This window comes from Chelonoidis abingdonii, chromosome 5 (genome assembly GCF_003597395.2).
Source record: "Chelonoidis abingdonii isolate Lonesome George chromosome 5, CheloAbing_2.0, whole genome shotgun sequence".
NCBI classification, from domain to species: domain Eukaryota; kingdom Metazoa; phylum Chordata; order Testudines; family Testudinidae; genus Chelonoidis; species Chelonoidis abingdonii.
In genome coordinates this window covers 104750715-104765687 of record NC_133773.1, presented here as the reverse complement: position 1 = coordinate 104765687, position 14973 = coordinate 104750715, and positions in this window count along the sequence as shown.

Genomic DNA, 14973 nt, shown 5'->3' with positions numbered 1-14973 from the left:
AGTGAGAGGATTCTGAGAGAAAGGGAAAGACTATATACATGGTAAATTGGGTGTAGAAGCTGAGGTGACACTGAGTGTGGTTCAGTTTGAGTGAGCTGCGGTGGCCATCTGTGGTGAGGATGTGTTGGAGAAATAAACAGAAGGGAAAAGCGCAAAGGCATTTTTCTGTTTCAATGTATATTTTGAATATATGCATCTTTGCAATGATGCATAATAGCTTAGCAGCTGTTTCCTGGCATGGTCACCTAATGTGTATCAACTTTAAAAGCTTAGCTCTGTTCTATTACAGCATTTATATATAATTTGTTTAATTATTTAACAGTTTAAGTAATACTGGCTTTAACGCTATGGCTGGACATGAGAATTAATTAGTCAGATGTTTATTATAAAAAATCAGAAAAAATAACAAGTCTGAGTGGGAATCTGATTGGAAATATTTTAATTTTAAGAAAATACCAGGTGAAAGTCTGCACCCAATTACATTAGTGTAAAGTCCACAGAGGGATTAAGTTTGTTTTATTATTAATAGTAGTAGTATTTATTTTAGAATTAAAGGAACTACTGTGTGCCTTTCAAAACAATTTTTAAATGAAATCTTGATTTATAACTAGAAGATCCCAGAAATAAATGCACAGAGGGAATGCAATAAATCTAAAGGCAGGGTACCAAGTATGACATGACTACATAGCTCAAACATGGGACTGTGAATCTTGTATTCACTTCCTTCTCAAAATATTATATATAAAAATGCACAAATATATTATGTATCTCAGCCATGCCAGCCAGATTATTCCTATGAGGGATATGATGTGGACTCAAGCCGCACATCAAGAGTCAACTGGCAGAACAACAAGTGGGGTTTCATGCCAGGAGCGAAACAATCAAGAAAATATTTGTGGTATGACAACTAACAGTGAAATTTCCTGAACATATAGACAAGGAACTACATAATATTTTATTGATTTTTTAAAAAAAGGCATCTGATAGTGTGTGTCAAAAAGGATTATTCCACATCTTGAAGCATTACAGTACCTCAGAAAGCTAACAACAATTATCCTTGACTTAAGGCAGGATATAGAAAGCACAGCGAAAGTTAACAGTTCAGTCACCAATTGCTTCTCTTCAGACACTTATTTTCACCTCACCTAGTCAACCATGTTTTAGAAATATGTCTGAGATGAGGGTTTAAACAGAACTGCCAAATGCTAATCTCTGCTTTCTAGACCATATTAACCCATTAACTTGAATTTTAAGACTGGATAATCAAATCCAAGAAACCAGTTCAAGATTTAGATTTCAGGTGAGCAGAGACGAAAAAAGCATATGATGACCAAAAGGACAGTTAGCTAGCAAGAAATAATCAGTTTGAAATCGAACAGTGAAATGGATGAACTACTTCAAATACCAAGGCATACAAATGACAACCAGTAATACTATTCTAAAATACAAGAGAGTTTTGACTGAATGAGTTTAGCAGTGGGAAAAAGAGAGCTTGAAAGATACATCAACCCCACAATCTAAATATAATAGAGAGGCAAGACAAGTGCATGTGTCATACATTATAACAATGCAATTGTCTTTTTCTGAGACAGGTTACAGAAGAAAACTGTCATTGTTTAGAATCTTGTATATACTCTAGTGTAAAAAAATATGTATACATGATAAGCCCAGCAGTCTAACTTACTGTTCCCTTCAATTCCCAAGATTAGCCACTCTGCTGACTCATCAAAAATAGAGGGACAAAAGCATATTGTTCTATAATCAAACAAGTCAACAAAATGTAGCTGATAAGTGTTTCTGTGATGGTGCTTTGTACGTAGTAAAATACAGAAAGCTAGTGATTATGAAACATTAAATGCAGCAGCCCATTAAACCTACTTTTAAATTCTGATACCAGCTGGGAATTATGGACAATAGCAACTGTCTACAGTTAAGGAGTATAGCTGGGAGAAGCCTAGCTCTCACTGTCTCAAGGAAAATAAAATCATTTTTGTTGTGTTTATTTTCAGGGATATGATGGTACTTAGTTCAAGAATCAGGAAGCCATCCAAATTCTAAATATTTGGATTAGTTTATAGTCCCCTCTCCCTCAGTATAAATACTGGTTAATAAGTTAACCTTTTTAAACATCAAATTCAGAACATGCAAATATTCAAAATCCATAGAAAATAAATCACATAATAGAAAATCATAGAAATATGTTTGTGAAAAAACACTTTGGCAGTCCCAATGTCTATGCTGGATGGAGGAGGTGACTATACAAGTTTCCTTCATGCTTTGTGTCCTTCATGCTTTGTCTGGTTTTTAAAAGGAAGATCTGGGCATGCAATAGAGACCAAGTTCCCTCAGCTCTGAACATTCTCAAAAACTATAGGAATTTTCAAACGATGAGTGGGTGCTGTTGGGAGTTTTGACAATTCAGTCCCTGCTGTGAGCATGCAAGCAGCCTGGGCTCTAGCTATGTGTTCAGGCAGTGGGATTTCAGATGTCAGCTGTCACATAAAGCTACAATACCCAGCAACTGCTGTGCCCTCTTCTCACTAATTGTCATTGTTCTTACACCTTCTCAGGGCCCCAACAGATAGCAGGCTGCTGTGGGCTTTCTTTCACCTTCTTCTGAAGGTGCTGCTGGCAACGGTGGAAGGATACCTGAATAGACGGACTAGTGTGTCTGATACATTATATTTCATATATGATGTTTCTATATACATTCATGTTAACATGGAAGAATGGCATTTTTGTACTGTAAAGTTTTCTTATTGAAGTTCCTCATGCCACATCTCTCCAGTGTCTCTGTCTGCTGAGGAAACACCAGACATTCAGTTTTCCCATAAGAGGAAGATTTTAGTATATGTGGAGCCAGTGGCACCATTCTATATTTAAAGTTGCCCATTATATATTTCATATAGCTTATATTTTACATAGCATACGGGGAGACAGTGATGCCTAGTTGATAGAGCCCTAGACTGGGACTCAGAAGACAGTGGTTGTACTACTGTATGACAGTGGGCTGCTGCCTCAGTTTCCTCATCTGTAAAATGAGGATAATGATAATTACTTCTGAAAAGTGGTTTGACAGCTGATTAGAAGTGTTCCATTAACATTTTCAAATGGATATTAGCATTATACGACTTTGCTTGTTTAGGAGGATGTGGTCAGAAAGGCAAAACTTTGAGTAGTTGCTTTATAGACATGGACAACTGGAGTAAGACCTTCTGCGTTCTGGTATATATTGGAAGTAACAGACCTAAGATTCTGTGATTATCAGCAAGACCTGTCACTAGATAATTTGTAACTATGAAGTTACTGGCAATCAGAAGTCATACCTCCTGTCCAGCAACAGTAAAATGCAGTTTGCATTTGGTATCCAGCAACTCCATGAAAAGTGCAATCATGTCATTTTATATATTAAAATTAATCCAATTACATTTGTTCGATTATACAAAATTTATCAAATTTAATCATTATTGAAATAATCTAGCAAGCATTAAACATAATATATAAATTCAAGGGATTATTTATTCTCTTCATATTTACTGATTTAAAGCTGCTTTTCCTATATATTGTGATAATGTTTATAGTTATTTTTATCTTTTCTACTACTAGTGCACGCTAACCATGCTTATCTGTAATTAAATGAAGGAAGTTTAAAAAAGTGTGGAACACTAATAGTTCTGGGCTGAAACTGGTACAATGGTGATTATTTATAAATTATGCCCCTAGCCTCTTAATCACCTTGCATGACAATGAAGCCCCTCACAGGAATAATCTTGTTGCTAGGTAATTATGTTTACTACTAGGCAAAAGGAAAAAAATATGTACTTTCATTATAAATGGTTTCATAGGTAAATTCTATATCCAAAGGAATGAACACACAGAATCTGATGCTCTTTTGAGACAATTATTCAATTCTTAGGGCAAAGATTAAGTCTGTTGAAGCAGAGTCTGGCCAGATGTTGAAAAGTTACTGTTCATACACCAATTATCTGGGTAAGGAAAGGAGAGAAAAGGAGGGACTGTTATAGATTATCTCATTTGGAAAAATTGTCTCTGATTTTTGTCCTTTCTAGAAGGGTGGCTGCATCCCACCAGTGGCTGCCTACTAGGGAACAATATAGGTTAAGGGATGGGATAAATATTAACTAAATATAAAATGCAATAGATACAAATATCATTTTGCTTCTTTGGCAAACATGGAGACATGTATGTCTCAGATCCAGTTGAGTGACCTTTCTTAGACATACAGAGGCAATCAAGGTGCTAGATCCCATGTGTTTTAAACCTCCAGAGTGTGAACAGAGCCCAGGTACTGTCCAAATCTTGGTGTCTCTAGGCAAACTCTCTGAGTGCACATCCTCTAACTGTAACTCCATCCTGAGAGGTGCAACAGCATGACCCACTGCCCACCCCCAAGAACCAGTGCTGCCCCTCAGACTTCCCCACTTGTAATTTAAGCACCCTGTCATGTGCGAAATAAAGCAGAGGGCCATCTTTCCTCGAAGGGTAGCTATATGCCACCAAATGCTTCCTATAGATCAACAGTATAACTAAAGAGATGTGACAAAATGAATACAAAATGCAACAGATGGTACACAATATGTTATGTTTCTTTTGAGGAGATGGGGATACGTAGAGCTGTAAAAGTGATATTAGGATGTTTATGTTTAGAACCTTGCCAAGATACTTTTTAGTTTCTGTTTACAGTGTATACAGTAAGAAATCTAAAGTATAAAAACCTCAATTATGACCACTGCTGTAGATATAGTTCAGATATAGCATAGTTCAGATATAGCATAGAACATCCACCATGCAACAGGCCTAAATATGGTTTTCCTCAAAAAATGACAAAATAAAATCCTTCATTCTCTGAGGTTCTGAGTACAGGTCAAATGATCATCTGACCAATTAATCATGCTTTGCATGATTAAAGTCTAAAAAAAGTATAAGGAGTAGAAATTGATTCAAATAGTAACATCAAACAATTACAGTGAAATGGTGCTTTTATTGGTTAAAAGTATGAAAAGCAGCCTAATGAGCCCTTGCATGGTCTTGCCCTGACACAATAGACAGAGCCAACGTTGGAAAATACCAGGATTTTGGTTATAATTATTCTTGAACAAAAAGTTTTGGTTATGAGAGAAATGGCTTAGAGAATGCATTTAATGATCCATAAAAACATTATTACTGCAAAAGACAAAGGCTCACTGGAGGTTTCAATTAATTACTAGGGCAGTGTATCTGGATAATGAAACAATATGTTCTGCGTAGTGAGCATTTGTTCTATCATAACAGCTTCAAAACACAAATACATTGTATTCAAGATGTTAGGGAGCTTTCTGATACTTGCATGATTCTAATCAAGACTTAACAACAGTGACAGAGAATGCGAAGAAATATACAGAGAGCAAGTCACACGGTAGAGAGGAAAGGAGTGAGAGATAGAACAGAAATGAGGGATGGAGGGAGTGATGTAATTACAGGTGCCAAGAGGGAGAGGTAGGGAAATACCCATAGTATATAAGAGGGTAGAGAAAACTACAAATGGAGGAAATACTGCAGACTGTTTTAGTGGATGGTACAATATGTTGAAAGGTCAGATCTGGCTGCATTAAAGTCAGCTATCATAATGGCAGTTGATGGTACCAATGCCAAGTGCAGAGCAGTATTCAATTAACTGGGCAAACCTCAGGAATTGCCAATGGCTTCGGATGACAGAGCACCTGGGCATGTTATTAGGACCCCAGGAAAGAAATTATTGCAGAAAGGAAGAAGAGTTAAATGATGGATTTGTCAGCCACAAACCGGAGGGAATGCAATGGGAAACAATCCTCTGTACTTTCTCCTATGAGAATTATAATGGAAATAAAGGCAAAGCATGAATTCATGTGTGTCACAAGAGGGTGAAACCCCCACTCCAGAAAATATGACAAAATTATACTGGGAGGAGCTTCCAGCCATTAAGAGTACAGGTTGCTGTTATAATGGTGCCGTACCAAGCAGAGTGCCTGGTGTTTGAACCCAGGAAAAAAAAGCATGACCTGAATCTTCATAAATGAATCATCAGAATATGAGGAGTATGTATGACAGGAATCTCACCATCATGGCAAAAAAAATTGGAAAGATATAAGAGATATAGAAGGAATCTGAGAACTGTGATGGACTGGTGGGAGTCATTTCATGACAATGAATGAATATGTAGTGTACTATTCAGGATCAGAGAAAGTGAGAGAAAATGGGGTCACGTTTATCTTATCTAAAAAGCCATTACAATGTAAGCTTGGAGATAACCCAATCAGTGAAAGAATCGTTACAATTAGTTTTCAAACAAAGCCAGACAATATGTCTATCATACAAGTTTATGTTCATACAACAGGATCTGATGATTCAATTGTTTAATTCTATGAGCAACTTGAAAAGATACTAATTAAAATACCAAGCAAATATATCACCCTTGCAATTAGAGACCTGAATGTGAAAGTTGGAAGTGTAAGTTCTCAAAAGTAGAAATGCAAAGTGATCATCCTTCCTGGACTTGTTACAGGGGTGGGTGGGTGAGATTCTGTGGCCTGCATTGTGCAGGAGGTCAGACTAGATGATCATAATGGTCCCTTCTGACCTTAAAATCTATGAGTCTGACTCAATGCTACTGTAGTGAACAACTGTGCATTGGCATGACTTAACATTTTTGGATTTTCTTTTTTTAAATTGTTACATTCTTCTGAAAGAAGCCAGATTAATGGACTGAAGTCTTAAATTTCCCCCATGCAAACAACATACCCAATTTACCCAAATAAACAAGCAAACAAAAAAATACCTGTAACACTGCCCGTACAGCCTAAACAGCAGCAGTATAAATTTCTTTATTTTGACCTGTCTGCATGCTTTATCCTTCAGCTGAAGGATGAGAGCGTAGTTCAGATTCCATGCTAGTAAATAAATTTCTCTCTGCTGAGGCTGAAGACCAGGGTGCCACCAATTCACCAAAAAACATCATCAAAACTGGCATATTAGGAACTGGTCTGAGGCCTCACTGAGTTATAAAATGTCTGGGTTTGAGAGTTTCTTGCACAGTCTTAACACTACTGAAATGTGTGTACAGTTATATATTTTATATATTTTCTATTCACCAACTCTCATATGTCAATTTGTACATAAACCAAGATATTTCTTCCTACACCTGGATGGTAAATGCCCTATGAAATGGCCCCAGACATTTTTTGGGAAAGGATGCCAAATGCCATGCTAATAGAATGTTTCCTACAGACAAATCCATAAGTAGAAGATGCACAAACTCTAAAGAAAACTGTTTAGCTACCCTTAAGTCAGATAACAATGATCTGTCATGATGGACACCAACAAGAAGAGTACAATTAAAATGTAAGCATCCACAGAAAAATGCAAGCAAAAGTGGAGATGGAGACAAACTAAAGCTCTTGATAAATGTTTGACTTGGATTGTTTTGTAATATTTCCCTCTAGGTAAGATATACTTTTGAATGTACCTTACTTTAATATGTCAACAAATTTCAGTGTTCTTATTCCTAATATCTTAATCTCCTGCGGTTCTCTGGTTATGAGAATTCAATTACAGCTTCTCTCAAAATTACACGGGAATGTTCTAAAGAAAGAGAAAATGTGATTATAATGATCTCTGTTCATCTAAAGCTACAGAACTATATAAAATGATGTATCATAGATTTACTATATATTCTATATTATGCTGGTATGGGTTGCCTAATAAAATGTAAAGCGTACACTGCAACTTAGTTTAATATTGCTTTTGGGTAAAGTGGATCTGATAAACTGAAGAGGGTTTGAACTGTATAGCAACAATTTTGATACATGCGAACTTCATCAATTGTTGCCAGTAACAGCCTTTATTCAATTTGGAAAGAAAAAAAAAATCACAGAGGTCTACAAATGGTATCAAAGAACTTCTGAAAGCGACAAATAATTTAACATTGCCATTAATAGGACATTTGTTGAGTTCAGTTTGTAGTGAATATTACCAGACAGATGTTCTAAATTTATTCAGTAAGATGATGCATTTTCTTATTATCACAGAACCATTTATCTAGTTTTTGATGTAATATATTTACATGGTACCGAGATAAAGTTAGCAAAATTGAAATTTGTAAGTTAAGAAAGCTTTCATTTAAAATACTGGAGTATTACTTTCTCCTCTCCTCATCCGTCATCTTTCCCCCACATAAGGACTATTATGCAAACCCTGTTTATATTTGTTCTTATTGTTAGTTTTGTATCTATTAGTTCTACAGTAAGGCTGTGCATTCGTTTACCACAAGAAGCCAAGCTCAGTGTTTCTACCTATGTTTATATTGTCATGATGTTTTTGCCTCAGCAAGCCAGTGGACACATTTTTAAACAATCATCTAAACAAATATCCCCTTAACTCCCCTCACTCATCAAAAAGAAGTTTAGGATCAGTTTGGTTTGAGTTTTGCTAGCTCTTTCTCTGTCTGCACCTGTGGGGGCCCTTGCTAGATAGAATTCAACAGAACACATGGAAAAATCTGGAACTTGGGAGGCTAGCCTTCTACAGCAGCATTAGAAGAGGAAGGAGAACAGGCAGGGAGGAGACTGGTTGATGATCTTGCACAAGAGCTCTCCACCTAGGTCCACTGCAGTCAATAACTAGTGTATAGTACTGACAACAGGAGGTGTGAACAGACCCCAATGTCTGAGAAGAAGTAGCCACCTGGCCTTAACGGTGGGAAATTCACCGCCATTGCTGGTAGTTGGGGACTCCCTTCTGAAGGGGATAGAAGCATCCAGCTGCCTACCTAACATGATGTCACAGGAGATGTCTGCTTGGAACCTGCATCTGAGATTACAGAAAGGTCGCCAAGGCTCATTTGTCAGACCACTACCCCATAAGAATTAATGGGATTGCCAGGTACCTGTGTCAGAATACATCCCTGTATTCATACCCTATACACTCCATCTCAAAAGTCCCAGTAAAACTAGTCATCTGGGGTACTCTGCTCCCTTGGGGGCAGAGGATCTGAGATTTCTCTGAGCAGCTAGTGTCAGGGGCTGGATATCACAGGAGAATGCTTCTAAGGGATTCGGGGTCTAGAGTGCATCTATTATTAACTTACGATGCAAAGTCAAGGATAGCATAGCCCAGAGGAGAGTACATGGATGGTGCAGACTGGTGGTGTTAGGGAGCTCATATCCAGTTGCCACAGGCAAGATGACTGCTTGCTGGAGACAGGCGTAACAAAAATAACTCATAGTTCTGGGTATCTCGAGAACTGCCATCAGGTGTACAGTATTTTCCTATTTACCTGAAGGTCCATTAACCAAATCCCTTATCTGTCCCCATGTATCTCATATTGAGGGACAAGGAAAGGATTCAGATAAAATGGAAGCCCGGATAACAAAGCAGAGAGCCCTGGTCAGCACTGCAAGAAGGAGAAGGGTGACAATGAGTCCTCAGCTGTTGGGGAGTCTGATCTGGTGCAGAATGGCTACTGCAGCACAGCAGGGAGCCCTCTGCAGCCCCACTGTCAGGGGAGCGAGTGAGTGGGGCCATCACAGTAGAGCTGCTAAGGGCTCCATTCAATGCTGCAGGACTGGTGACACCTGATCCCTGCAGGCACAAGATGCAGGGAAGAATACAGTCCTGGTGGGGCAGAACAGAGTCCTGGCCAGGAGTCAACTCTCTGCACCACACCTTGCACCTGCAGGGATTGTGTGTCACTGATCCTGGGGCATCACAGAAAGACCTCTGCAACTCTGCTGCCAAGGGAGTGAGTGAGCAAGACAGAGCAAAGACCCCTGGCCAGGAATGTGAGAAGGAGGAGGAGGAGGAGAAGACTGCAGCTACACCCTACTGCTGAATGACTTAATGACTCCTGCCGTCTCAATTGTCTGAACTCCTAGTTATTCAAATAAAATCCATGTTCTCTAGGCTATTTGGATAATTCAGCATACTCCAGGTTAACAGGAGTGTTGTATGTCAGACATGGGAAGTAATTGTCCTGCTCTAATCAGCACTTGTGAGGCCTCAGATGGAGTACTGTCCCCAATTCTGAGTGCCACTTTAGGAAAGATATGGACAAATTGGAGACAGTCCAGAGAAAAATCCAGATGCAAGGCTTAGAAAATCTGACCTATAAGGAAAGGTTATAAAAACTGGACATGTTTAATCTTGAGACAAGAGGACTGGTGGGGAGAGCTGATAACAGTCTTCAAATACGTTAAGAGCTGTTATAAAGAAGATGTTGATCAATTGATCCCCATGTCCTCTGAAGGTAGGACAGGAAGTAATTGAGTTAATCTACAGCATTGGAGATTTAGGTTAGATATTAGGAAAAGGTTTCTAGCTATAAGGGTAGTTAAGTTCTGGAATCCCATCACTGAAGGTTTTTAAAAATAGAGATTGGACACTTTCCAGTGATGGTATAGATTTACTTCATCCTGCCTCAGCACAGGTGGCTGGACTTTATGACCTCTCGAGGTCACTTACAGCCCTATGTTTCTATGATTCAGTCTTGGTTTTTCCACAACAGCTCATCTATGCCTGCTCAGGTGGTAAATTGATTTAAGGTGAATAAAATGCAAGACTCATATTCACTGCCAACTATACTCAAGGTACAATATTAACTTACACTATACTCTATCTTCAAAACAATATCATGTTCCTGTTATTCTAAAATAGTCATATTTCAGTGTAAGAGGGAGCAATTCCTCAATATTTGTCTGTTGAAAAGTGTTCTATTTGATGTTTTAGTTTTCTTTCTAGTCCTGTATTTAAATATTTCACATACTTGAATAACAAATTTGCTATACGTTCATTTAAATAGAAACAACTTCAAGAACATTGTCCCTTTCCAAACATCTTACAATCTAAGGCCTTGGATCCTGCCATGTGCTTATCAGGGCACCAAATGAGCACAGGGCCCTGCTCACACACAAAATGTATTGGTGGATCAAGGCCCAAGGACTCCAAGTTGATCCAGTTGGAAGATATGCCCACATGAATGCAATCACATGATCACAGTCTAAGAGTGTCATTTTTGTCTCATATTTGTCTCTCTCTCTCTGCTTACTTAGAAGTAGGGGAAAAGCTATTTAAAAATGTATAGTTAATACATGAATAGCAATAACTGACCGGTGTATTATGCCCTTCACTCACCATCAGAACACTCTCCTGGCATCAAAATGTGATGTTGCTGGAATCTTTGTTTCCCAGACCTCCTGCTGATCATCTTCTTTTGTGCTCAACTCACCTTCCAGCTGAGAGGCATCAAAATCCAATCCTTTTAGGGCAACCAAAGCTCTAAGTAATATCCAAAAATTCTCTAAACCACTCTGCCCATCTTCTGGGCTCTATCTCCAATTGCTTCCTTAGCTACTCCATAGTTCTCTCCCCCAGCTTACTCTTGAGCACTGGCCCCTCAGGCCAGGTCTACACGAAGCGCGAAAATTGATTTTAGATACGCAATTTCAGCTACGAGAATAGCGTAGCTGAAATCGATTATCTAAAATCGATGTACTCACCCATCTTCACCGCGAAGGATCAATGTGCGAGGCTCGCCATGTCGATTCAGGAACTAAGTTGGTTTTGGTGGAGTTCCGGAATCGATGTAAGCGCGCTCAGGGATCGATATATCGCGTCTAGATGAGACGCGATATATCGATCCCCGAGCAATCGATTGTAACGTGCCGATACGGTGCGTCGTATAGACGTGGCCTCAGATTGTGTATGTCTGAGGTGTCCATTCTCCCACTCATTGTGGCTCAGGCCCTTTCACAGGAATACCTCTACTTTCTGTGGTTCTTTCCTTCAGACTGAACTCTCTCCCCTTCCATGAGGCCCAGGTGTTCATTAAATTATCACATGATACCTCCCAGTCCTACCCCTATGGCTGAGAAGCAATTAATTAGGCTACATCTGCACTACAGCAGCACAGTGCTCCATGACTGCAGCTGCTCTGTGTAGCATAGATATTTGCTGTAACAAGTGCAAGTTTTTTTTTTCCTCATTGCTGCAGTAAATCCACCCTCTTGAAAGGCAGTAGCTAGGTCAACAGAATTTTTTTTTTCCATTAACCCAAGGGTCTCTATACCAGGGCTTAGATCAGCATAACTACATCTCAGAGGGGCGTGAATTTTTCACATTCCTGAGCGATGCAGGTAAATAAGCATAAATTTTAGATGTAGACCAGGCCTTACATACGTCAGTTATAGCTGTGCTGTAATTCACTGACTACTGTCAGCTTCCCAGTCCATGATGAAGTTTTACCTCACCACAAGGTAAAAGAATAAATAGATGATAAAATATTATATCACCAACATCAAAATGGTCAAGTTATACAATTTGATAGAGAAAAACAAAGGGTATTTTACTGACTCTTCCACGTTAATCATCATGATAACTAACTTTACCCCTGCCCTTTTTTAACCAATTCTATTATTTTCCCTTGGTTTAGCTAGGTTTGTTATTACTTGAGATAAGTTCAGAAAACTCATTTTTATGCAACTTCATACATACTTTTAATGTTTCCATGATGTTAAAAATCAAAGGAAAGTAGAAAGGATCGTGCAGAGCAGGATCCTGGTAAATGTGGCTGGGACAATGAATCAGACCCTCTGGGTTACCTGGAAACAGGGACGGCTCCAGGCACCAGCATGCCAAGCACGTGCCCGGGGCGGCAAGCCATGGGGAGGTGCTCTGCCGGTTGCCGCGAGCGTGGCTGGCAGGTTGCCTTTGGCGGCATGCCTGCGGATGGTCCGCTGGTCCCGTGGCTTCGACAGACCTCCCCCAGGCTGCCACCAAATCCGCGGGACTGAGGACCTCCCGCAGGCAAGCCGCTGAAGGCAGCCTCCCTGCCATACTTGGGACGGCAAAATACCTAGAGCCCCCCTGCCTGGAAAATGCCATACTCAAGAGGTTAATTAGTGCACATTAGAATTTTTCAATATACTGGAAGCTTAAAAGAAGGCCTCTTTCACGACAGATCATTTCTTATGAGAGGTCACTATATATTACTGATTTAAAACTCCCAGAGTCAAGCTTTTATGAGCACTGAATACATTCTAGAAAACTGTAAAAATTAATGCTCAGAAAAAAGGTAAAGTTTTATCCTCAGAAAAGTAAAATATGGGGGAAAATGTTTTCCCTAAATGTGTTAATAGTTTATCCTGTTTGTATAAACATTATGTATTCCACCCTGAACTAAGAAAAGTGCACATGACAGAGAAAATAACAAGTGACTCAGGTCAAATTTTCAGATCTGGGTTTTTAAAGTTAGGCTGTTGAATACACGTGGCCTGAATCTTCAAAGATGCTGAGCAGTTTCCATTATTCCAATGAGTTTTATGGACGCTCAGTATGTCTGAAAATTAGGGCGTTTATGTTTAGTGCTTAAATATGTAATTAAAAACCTACGTACAAGTATCTAGATATGAATACTTTAGCTTAATGGTGGTTCAGAAAAAGACATTCCTGAATGCACCCTTCAAGAAGCAACATTTCAAAATATTATAGCTGTCCAAAATACCCTGACCTAGATTTTAAGGATTTATTATATGTAAATTAAAAGCATACAATAGAAATCCCTTTTTAGGTCTCAATGAAGGAAAACATTTAAAGCGTACAATGCAACTTAGTAAGTACTATCACAAATAGGGATACTCTCCTGAATCAGGGCCATAACGCACTGAATAGAGAATTTTGTACTATAGCATACTGTGTTCATCTTACTTGAGGGAAGATACAGTGTACAAATTTTAATAGCATCTAAGTGACGTAGAAGCGTAAGTCCATTTTCAAAAGTGACATAGGTATTTATTTTATCGAGAAGTAGGCACCTAATTCATGTAGGCAATTAAAAAAAGTTATCAACAGTCAATTTTACTGATTACTAGATGATAAATAAATAGAATAGTAAGACATAATATATGTGGGGGCACTGACAGACAATGGAATTCTTAATTGAAAAATAAAAATAAGGTAAGAATTAACCTTACAGCAACTAGCTAAAGGACAACATGAAATTAAGCTTAATGGTTTATTTGAGGATATAGGCTTGATCAGAAAAAAGGACATATATTTATATTAGGACTAAATTGAATGTGCTGTATAGAAACAAAAGTTAAAGGAGTTACTGCTTTACAGAAGAATGTAGGTTGAATGCACTTCCAATTGTTGTGGTGGTAGAAACAAGGGACTCTATTCTCATCTCTCCCATGGCCCTGTACCCCTGCTATGCAAGTGTACAGGGGTCATGAAGCAATTGGATTCCTCCATGAGGTAATATCCTAGAAGCATAGGGCGGCCTTAGCAGTTCTCTGCTGAACCCCTGCCCTGCAGCTTCTGGCTTGGAGGACTGTTATGTGCATGGTGGAGGAGTGAGGGAGGGAGCCTTTTGGTGGAAGATGGTGGTTTTGCCAAAGTGCTACAGCAATTCTGGGCTGATGCAGGGTCTACAGAGAGCCACTGCAGATTGCCCCAAAGACAACTCAAGCTCATTCTGAGGAACACTCCAGTCCATGGCTGCCTCCAGAATTTGGGAGGCATTAACTCTGTCATTCTGTTATTCTTGAAATATTATGTTTCCAAAGATATATGTTGTACAAAAATACAAACCACAAGATACTAGAAATTAGATTCAGTACAAAACCACTGCTCAGAATGTGGTACGCATGGTCTCCATTTTAAATTTATCATCAGTGCCACCTTATATCAAAATTAGAGTAATTAGATGGGGCTTTTTCAAATTCTGAAACAGCAAAAAATTAGCAGGCCAGATTGTACTACTCAATATCTGCATTTTAGCGGTACTTCTTTAGGGCTAGTCTGCGGTAGAAGCTCTACATAGGTGTGTCATAAACAGATAGCTAAGGGTTAATGTCTCTTTCACCTATAAAGGGTTAACAAACAGTGATCTGCAATACCTGACCAGAGGACCAATCAGGAAACAAGATACTTTCAAATCTCGGT